Source organism: Callorhinus ursinus, unplaced genomic scaffold (assembly GCF_003265705.2).
Source record: "Callorhinus ursinus isolate GAN/ISIS: 27379988/994484 unplaced genomic scaffold, GSC_fseal_2.0 scaffold16, whole genome shotgun sequence".
NCBI classification, from domain to species: domain Eukaryota; kingdom Metazoa; phylum Chordata; class Mammalia; order Carnivora; family Otariidae; genus Callorhinus; species Callorhinus ursinus.
In genome coordinates this window covers 4,384,987-4,393,772 of record NW_027397078.1, presented here as the reverse complement: position 1 = coordinate 4,393,772, position 8,786 = coordinate 4,384,987, and the positions used below count along the sequence as shown (strand labels likewise).

The following is an 8,786-nucleotide window of genomic DNA, read 5'->3' as shown; positions in this document are numbered from 1 at the left end:
TGTTGGTTATAAACCTATAGAAAAATTTTTTAAAAACTCTAAGATGAATACTTATTTACTACACTGTAATTTAAAACATTAAGAATATTGAGAATTAACATGTTTTATTCTTGGGGTGCCTGGCTGGCTCAGTCAGTAGAGCACACGACTCTTGATCTTGGGGTCATGAGTTCAAGCCCCACGTTTGGTGTAGAGATTATTTTTTTTTAAAGATTTTATTTATTCATTAGAGAGAGAGAGCACACAAGCAGGGGGAGAGGCAGAGGGAGAGGGAGAAGCAGGCTGCCCACCGAGCTGGGAGCCCGACGCGGGGCTCCATCCCAGGACTGGAGATCACAACTAAACCGAAGGCAGACTCCCAACCATCCAAGCCACCCAGGCACCCCTAGAGCTTACTTTTAAAAAATGTTTTAAATAAAATGTTAAATTATTTTGTAGAAAACCTATCAGTTGAATGGATATTTCTCATAAGAAGATAGATTGCCAAAAGGCACATGAAAAGGTGCCCAACATCATTAACTGCTGTGGAAATACAAATCAAAACACAACAAGCTACCACTTCAAATCCATTAGGATGGCGGTTGTCAAAAAAAGAAAAAAAAGAAAGAAAGAAAGAAAAGAAATAGAAAATAACAAGTGCTAGAGAGGATGTGGAAAAATTGGAACTCTTGTGCATTGCTGGGGAGATGTAAAATGGTACAGCCACTGTGGGAGACAGCATAGCAGTTCCTCAAAAAAGTAAACATAGGATTATCCTATAATCCAGCAATCCCACTTCCACTTCTAGGTTTATACCAGAAAGAATGAAAAGCAGGGACTCGAACAGGTATTTGCACACCGATATTCACAGCAGCATTATTCTTAACAGCCAAAAGGTGGAAACAACCCAATGGGATCAATAAAATGCGGTATATACACACAATGGAATATCATTCAGCCTTAAAACAGACGTTCTGATGCATGCTACCACACGGATGAATCTTAAAAACATTATGCTACGGGAAATAAGTCAGACCCAAAAGGACAAATATTGTATAATGCCACTTAACCTGAATTACCCAGAATAGTCAAATTCATAGAGACAGAAGGTAAAACAGAGGCTACCAGGGGCGGGGTGGGGAAGCGGGAAAGGGGACTTAGTCTTAATGGGCACAGAGTTTCAGTTTGGGATGATGAAAAAGTTCTTGAGATAGAGGGTGGTGATGGTAACACAACAATGTGAATGTGCTTAACGCCACTGAACTATACACTTAAAAATGATTAAAATGATAAACCTTATGGTATGTAGGTTTTACCACAACTTAAAAACGTATAAAGAGTAGTTTGAGCAGTGTTTGCTTCCTTCTTCCCACGGTAAAACTTAAGACAGGGAGACAACCTTATTGATAGTCCTGGGTGAACAGCCATACTCCTAAGTTTGGATCAGCTTCCAACGTTTTTCCCTTTGCATTTTCAGTGCCATGAAAAATCACTAAGAGTTCCTTTAATGTGAACTTTTTTGCTGGTGTGCCTTCCTCTGGGACACCCTCCTCTTTTTCATCATGAGTCACAATCACTTTATTCATTTAGCCTCCTAAATGTGCCTTTGCAAATGTCTGTCTGTCTCTCTCTCCCCAGCTGTAGTATCAATAACCTCTCTGAAAGACCATCTAATAGGGTTTGAAAGTTGAAATAAAAAAATAATAAAAAATAAGATAAATTAAAAAAATAAAAGTTGAAATAACTCCATCGTCCACTGAAGGGACTAATGAAGTTGTGTTTGGTTATAAAAAGCAAATTCTCACATTTTCAGTTCAAGACAATCAGGGTGACGTAGAGCATTATCCAACAGCAGTAGTGCTTTTTTTAAAAAAAAAAAAAAGATCTTTTATTTATTTTAGAGAGAGTGAGAGAGTGAGCAAGGGGAAGTACATAAGGAGAGGGAGAGAGAATCTTCAAGCAGACTCCCGGCTGAGCACAGAGCCCATCGTGGGGCTCAAGCCCAGGACCCCAAGATCATGACCTGAGCTGAAATCAAGAGTCAAACACTTAACTGAATGAGCCACCCAGGGGCCCGAGCAGTAGTGCTTTAAAAGTTGAATGACCTTGCCTGTAGTATCTTTCTACCACTGGTAAATGAGAAGGCAGCACAACTACATGCTTTACTGTCCTTGCGTGACCTGAATAAAGATGAGCAGTGGGCAGTCACCGTCTGACTTTGAAAAGAAGAGATGTGATTGGGTCACTGACCATAACATGCACCTGTCACTTGGGGATCATAGCAACTGGTGGACTGGAGAGTAATTTATGCAATTACTCATAATTAATATAGGGTGGTGACTGAAATCTGAGCTATGTTGTTGGGGGACTGTTGTTAACTAACCCATGGTGACTGACACTCATGTATCTCAGAACAATGCAAAGTGAGGACTGTCTGTATTATGTATCCATTTATGTATTTGTTATGTTTCCCCCACTAGAATGTAACCTACACAGAATGGCGACTTCGCCTATTTTGTTTGCAGTCATATTCCCAATGCCTCGAACAAAGCCATAGCAGGGGCTCAACAAATACTTGTAGAAAAGATGGAAAGGAGGGGTGCCTGTCTGGCTCAGTCAGTTAAGCATCTGACTCTTGATTTCGGCTCAGGTCAGGCTCTCAGGGTCAGAGTCATGAGAGGGAGCCCTGCGCTCAGCAGGGAGTCTGCTTCTCCCTCTCCCTCTGCCCCTCCCCATTCCCCACTCTCTGTCTCTCTCTCTCCCTCAAATAAATAAATAATTTTTTTAAAAAGAAGGAAAGGAAAGAGAGAATGGAAGAAAGGAAGGAGGGAAGGCCAGAGGGAGGCAAAATCATTGAGTCCGATCAACTACCCTGTGCATATATATATATATATATATATATATATATATAGTGCTCAGAGAGGCAAAATAACTTTCCCAAAGGCACCCAGCTCTCCAAGATTCTGCTTTAGAATCTGACATGTACCCACTAAAACACACTGTTCTTCTTCTCTCCCTCTCCCTCTCTCCAAACCTTCTTTTAGGCTCTACAGGCACATGAAGATGTAACTAACAACGTTGCAGGGGCCTTAATCACTTGACCTTTGAGGGGGGATTAGAGCCTTACCTCAGAAGGCCACAGCCCTGTGGGGGAAGGTGACATTAGGGTCTTCCCAGGCTCCGTCGTATCAGACCACAGAGGCTACTAGTTCTTAGTTTATGTCAAACTATTTGCATTTTCTTGCTTACATGTCCCAGTGTGGTTACCTTCAGAGGGTACAGGATGCTGGGGTTTTTCTCTGAGTATCCCACTCCCCTGAAGTTAGGTTTCTAATTGACTCATGGGGTTCCAGTGTCCCAGAGCAGATGGGGCAGCCTGGCCAACTCAGAGAGTGAGAGACTGACTTCAGATGAAAAACTTCTGTTTCTGTGACTAAGGACTTAGTCAGCTACCTGGTTTAGGATGTACTATTTGTCAGAAAGTAGATGTGGAGGAAATATCACTCATTCTGGCTAGAGGGATGGTTTTCAGTGCATTTTTTACTCATGAAATTAAAAAAGAACAGGGTGCCAGTTTAACCTTGTGGTTGAGGTTACGAATGAGAAAGGAAGCTTAAATTGCCCAGGGAGGCCATCCCCTTAGTCAGAGTTTCAGAGCATTCCAGCCTCTTATGTCAACTAAAGCATACTGAGCTTCAATAAAATACCAGAAGGCAAACAGTGTTCTGTTTGGAGATTCTTTATAAGGATAAAATTACTTAAGTAATTAATTGGAAATAACCTTAGCTGATCTTGTCTAAATTTCTAAATCCAAGCTCTACATCAACAATTAAGTATAGGTTTTCTTTAATTTTCAGATCCTTTGCTTTTTTTTTTTTCTTCCCATCTTCATCTTCCTCCCTTTCTCCTCTACCCTCAGATCACCATACTTGGGACCTCCCACTAGTGGTCTGAACCTGAGAAAAAAACCACGCTTGACTCCTCAAGGGAGAATTGCAGGGGGTCAGTGGTATCCGAGCCTCTTCTTATTAGATGTTCTTGCAGAAAGTTTGGTGAAAAGAATTAGTTGGCTAGAAGTAGTCTTGGGTTTGGTACGTTTCCAAAATCTGTGCTTTTCCTGGTTGTCATTAGCATAAATATTTGAGAGTCAACAACTGAAAGAATTTGAAAAACGTATTGACTGAAGATTTTTGTCACAGACACTCCATTTCAGCTGGCATCTTTCACTCTTTAAAAGGTCTCTCATTTTAAATAGCACTTTCTTCTTTTGTCCTATTGAATTTCAATTATGTGCGATTCCTGTAGGGAGACACAAAGATGGATATGACACATTTCCTACCCTTGCAGCTGAAACACATGCAAGGAGATAAGATTCAGCCTCGCCAAAAGCTAAACAAGAACACAGGGCTAAAATAATAGTATGAGAAAATATTGAACGAGAAAGGGATCAGGGAGGCCCCGTCTAATTTTCAGGTTCCATCGCAGAAGGAATAGGCCAAAGGAGGCCCGAGGAAAGAAGAACACCTTGGGGGTTGTGGTCAAGAGAGGAGGTGAGGATGGAGAGGAGAATTCAGATCAGAGATTCTTCTGGAAGGAGCTGGAAGACAAAGTTGCAGGGGATGGTATTTTAGGTGAAGCGTATGTGGGCCAACAGGGCCATCACATGACATTGTGCAATACACAACTCAGGGGGCTGCCATTGACGTCATATTCTCTATGCAGGACACAATTGGTGTGTTCAGGGTGGCCATCCTAGGGCAAAAATTGAAGACATATCCCGTACAAAAACCTCTTGTGGGGATGAGAAGTAGACACGCTATCATGATGTAAGTCCTCAGAGGCCAGGGCCGGGGTCTTATTTGTTCAGGGTCTTCAGGGCTTTGTACCATGTCTGGCGAATATGAGGTATTTGATACGGGCTTCCCAAATGAATGAACTATCCCGCAACCTTGTCCAAATCCCACTAGCTGGACGGTGCAAATCGGGGTGGGATCACAAAATAGCGATCACCTGTATTTCTTTTATAACTCTGGAAAATGTCCTCAGCCCCGGAGCCGTCTCCCTTCCAAGTCACTGCAGCCACTTCTAGGACCTCAAAAGGGTGTTTTACATGTGCTTGTGCCCTGTACTCTCCTATTCTTCCATTCTGTTCTTTATCCAGTGTTTTGAAAGGAGAAGCACCCCAGTCATGCCCACTCTGCAGAGCCACCACCCCCTCTGGGAATATGGTGTATCTGCCCAGGCTTTTTATCTCCAGTGCACCCAAAGCCACTATGGTGGAGGCCATGTTGGCATCATGGTCCCTTCTGACTCCTGGGATTGAGGACTTATTAATTCTATGGAGAAATGGGGAGAGCGGCCCTTTGCCCTCCGGGGTCATACACATAGACACGAAGTTATGTTGCGTGCCTCATGTCGCACACAGCATCCTTAAAACAATGTCTTCGGCTTCTATCTGCCTCAACACTGAGCAGAAGATGAACACCATGCAGCCCTAGCTACCCACCATGCCCACCTTTCTGCTCTCACAAAAGAATACGCACTGGAAAGTGGGGGGGCGGGGTGTATGAGAACATGACATATTTTAGTTTGGCTGGAGCAAAAGGCACGTCCAGGTGAACAAGGGAGAAAGTTGGCCCCACCAGAAACTGAATTAAACAGTGATAATGAATGAGTATGAACCCCTAAACACTAGTGGAAAACCATTTAAAAGTTATTTGAGGAGGAGCCATAGCTTTATCATTAAGTATGGAGAAAAACATTATTATGACTGCTTAAAGATATAATGAAGTGTAGGCAGAATAGGACAGTGGAGTTACACAGGCCAAGGTTCGAGTCTCAGGGACCTTGGTTAGGTCATTTAACCTCAGGGACTCTTAGTTTCCTCATCTGTAAAATAGACATACCCATGTCTCATGATCTTTTATGAGAATAATGTTCATTAAATGCCTAGCACAAAACCTGGCACATAGTAAATACCTAAGACAATGGTCGCAAAAAGTAGTGTATTAAAAGGTATTCTCACTTCTAGGGTAATCACGCATCAGGGATCCCCAAAGGTAGCCAAATAATAAATAAACAAAATCATAGAGGAGACCGATGGCCCTGATATTAACTAGGGAACCAGTTTGGTTAATTAATTCACAACCTGGTGGTAGCACCTGTTTTTCTTCCATAAACCCCAAGAGGAGGGAAGGTGGGGAGCGACTGGTGGTAGGAGATTAAGGATCAGTAGCAGTTTGGGACAAGGGTGGTGATCTTTTGAGGGGAAACTCCTTGTCCCGAACCTTCTGCACCATACCCTTAAGGTGACTCCTCATTACCCAGAGTTTACTTTGGATACAAAATGACTCAAGGCTGTTACTCCACGGGGCATTCTGTGCATTTCAACCAAAGAGTTCATGTGGAAGCTGGGCACTGGGCATCTATCTCTAGGTGTGGCTTATATCTGTTCATCCACCATCTTTTTTAAGCACTCTTTTCCCTGAATCCAGAAAGCCATGGATTCCAGAACAGTTTCCACTTCCCAAGAATATTTAAGCTCTTTGAAGGTCAACTTCTACCTTATCAAATACCCTGCAATTATTCTAGAATGGGTGACAACACTCTCTTTCCAGGATTGTGTTTGCAAGCCCAGAGGTTCCTGAAGAGACTTGACAATGGCCTATTTTCTACCTGCTGGCATTGCTTCCAGTGATAGAAAGAAGAAAACTTATTTTAAAATGCGTGTTTGCAAATCTTGGCCATTTTGTAATCCGTGGTGCCTTTAAGAATCATTCATATCAGGTGGCACCAGAGGAAGACGTTTCTTGATGTTGTCTACTTCCCTGAAAGACACAAAACCCACCAAATCTTGTCTCAGTGATCACAGTGTGGGATATCTGACTCCGGAATAGAGTAATAAGACCATGCCAGGTCCGGGGGGACTGGATTAAGATTTAGGGAACTGGTTCTCCATTCTCTCCACACACATCTTGTAGCTTTGGAGAAGGGAGTTTCCAGGAGCCTTCTCACAGCATATGACACCGACGGCTCATCTTGGACCAGGAGAGCTAAGGAAACAAAGAACTTGATAAGAGCTTCAGACTAACAGAGTTGCCCGCCAGTGATGCTCAAACATGTAGTCCTCATGAATACAAATGTGAGAGCCAATATTTCTGACATTTCAGGAGCCTGGGAAATGCCAGTGGCTTTTGACTCTCTGAGGCAGGGCTTCCTCTGAGGAAGTGCTCCTGAAGCGACAAGTGTTTTCTTTTCCACTGCCTGAAGGTCAAACCAAATCACTTCTTCCTCAAGTAGATCTCACTTTCACAGTCTCATAAAATGGCCGAGTTAGAATGTGTCTTGGTTGATGAAGTCAGTTGAGGGTGTGAAGCTGACTCAGGCTTACCCGAGTTCCCCTGTTTATTCAGTACCAGAAATATTTGAATCAGAGCTGACCTTAAAATAGCAACTCTTTGAAAAAGGGCTCAGTACTGACTCCTGAGAACCTCCTGTAGCCTCCTGTCTTACTTTTACATTCCAGGGATCACTGCTTAGAAAGTCTATGATGATATATCCCTCGTGTCTGATATTTTCATTTTCACTGATGAACCTTATTATGCCACATAAAATTCTAAAATTCATGAGGGCTAATGAGAATACCTTAAGTCCCTTTGCTCCCTGAGAGAATGTTATGGCAGATTATTTTCTTCTCAGTTGAAGCGTTTTGTTTTTAAAAAATTATTTTATTGAGGGGCGCCTCGCTGGCTCAGTCGGTAGAGCATGGGACTCTTGTGCTCAGGGTCATGAGGTCAAGCCCCACATTAGGCATAGAGCTTACTTTAAAAAGAAAGAAAAAAAGAAAGAAAGAAAGAAAGAAAGAAAGAAAGAAAGAAAGAAAGAAAGAAAGAAAGAAAGAAAGAAAGAGAAAGAGAGAGAGAGAGAGAGAGAAAGATGATTTGATATTTTTATGCATTACAAAATTATCTCCATGATAAGTCTAGTTACCATCTGTACCATACAAAGTTATTACAATCTTGTTGCTATGTTTCTTATGCTGTACTTCCCCATGACTTATTTACCTTATAAGTGGAAGTTTGTACCTCTTAATCCCCTTCACCTATTTTGCCCATCCCCCAATCCCTCCCGCTTCTGGTAACCAACAGTTTGTTTCCTGTATCTATGAGTGTTTCTGTTTTGTTTGTTCATTGCTTGTGTTTTTTAGATTCCAGATATGAGTGAAATCATATGGTATTTGTCTTTCTCTGATTTATTCCACTTATCATAATATCCTCTAGGTCCATCCATGTTGTAGCAAATGGCAAAATTTCCTTCTTTCTATGGCTCAGTAATACTCCATTGTCTATATATACCACACTTTCTTTGTCCATCTACCTACTGATGGACACCTAGGTTGTTTCCATGTCTTGGCTATTGTAAATAACACTGCAATGAACATAGTGGGGCATATATCTCTTTGAATTAGTGTTTTTGTTTTCTTCAGATAAATACCCAGAAGCGGAACTACTAGATAGTATGGTAGTTCTATTTTTAATTTTTTGAGGAACCTCTATATTGTTTTCCAGAGTGGCTGCACCAATTTATATTCTTGCCAGTAGTGCACAAGGATTCTCTTTTCTCCACACCTGGGGTTTTTTGTCTTTTTTTTATAATAGCCAATCTGACAGGTTTGTAAGTGGTGTTTCACTATGGCTTTGATTTGCATTTGCCTGATGATTAGTGATGTTGAGCATCTTTTTAGGTACCTGTTGGCCACCTGTGTCTTCTTTGGAAAAATGTCTGTTCAAGTCCTCTGCCCATGTTTT

General features: G+C 41.9%; 1 long non-coding RNA gene across 5 annotated transcripts in view; it reads right to left on the bottom strand.

Moving 5' to 3' along the window:
* Window positions 1-3,733: 3,733 nt before the first annotated feature.
* Window positions 3,734-8,786, bottom strand: part of LOC112812994 (uncharacterized) — a 67,168-nt gene continuing 62,115 nt past the window's right edge. For 3 of the 5 annotated variants that reach the window (XR_012381018.1, XR_012381017.1, XR_012381020.1), the window contains one exon: window positions 6,459-7,031. This is a non-coding gene — a long non-coding RNA (uncharacterized lncRNA). Of the gene's footprint in view, window positions 4,279-6,458; window positions 7,032-8,786 lie in introns of those variants that run through there. The other 2 variants (XR_012381019.1, XR_012381021.1) reach the window with 2 other exon arrangements.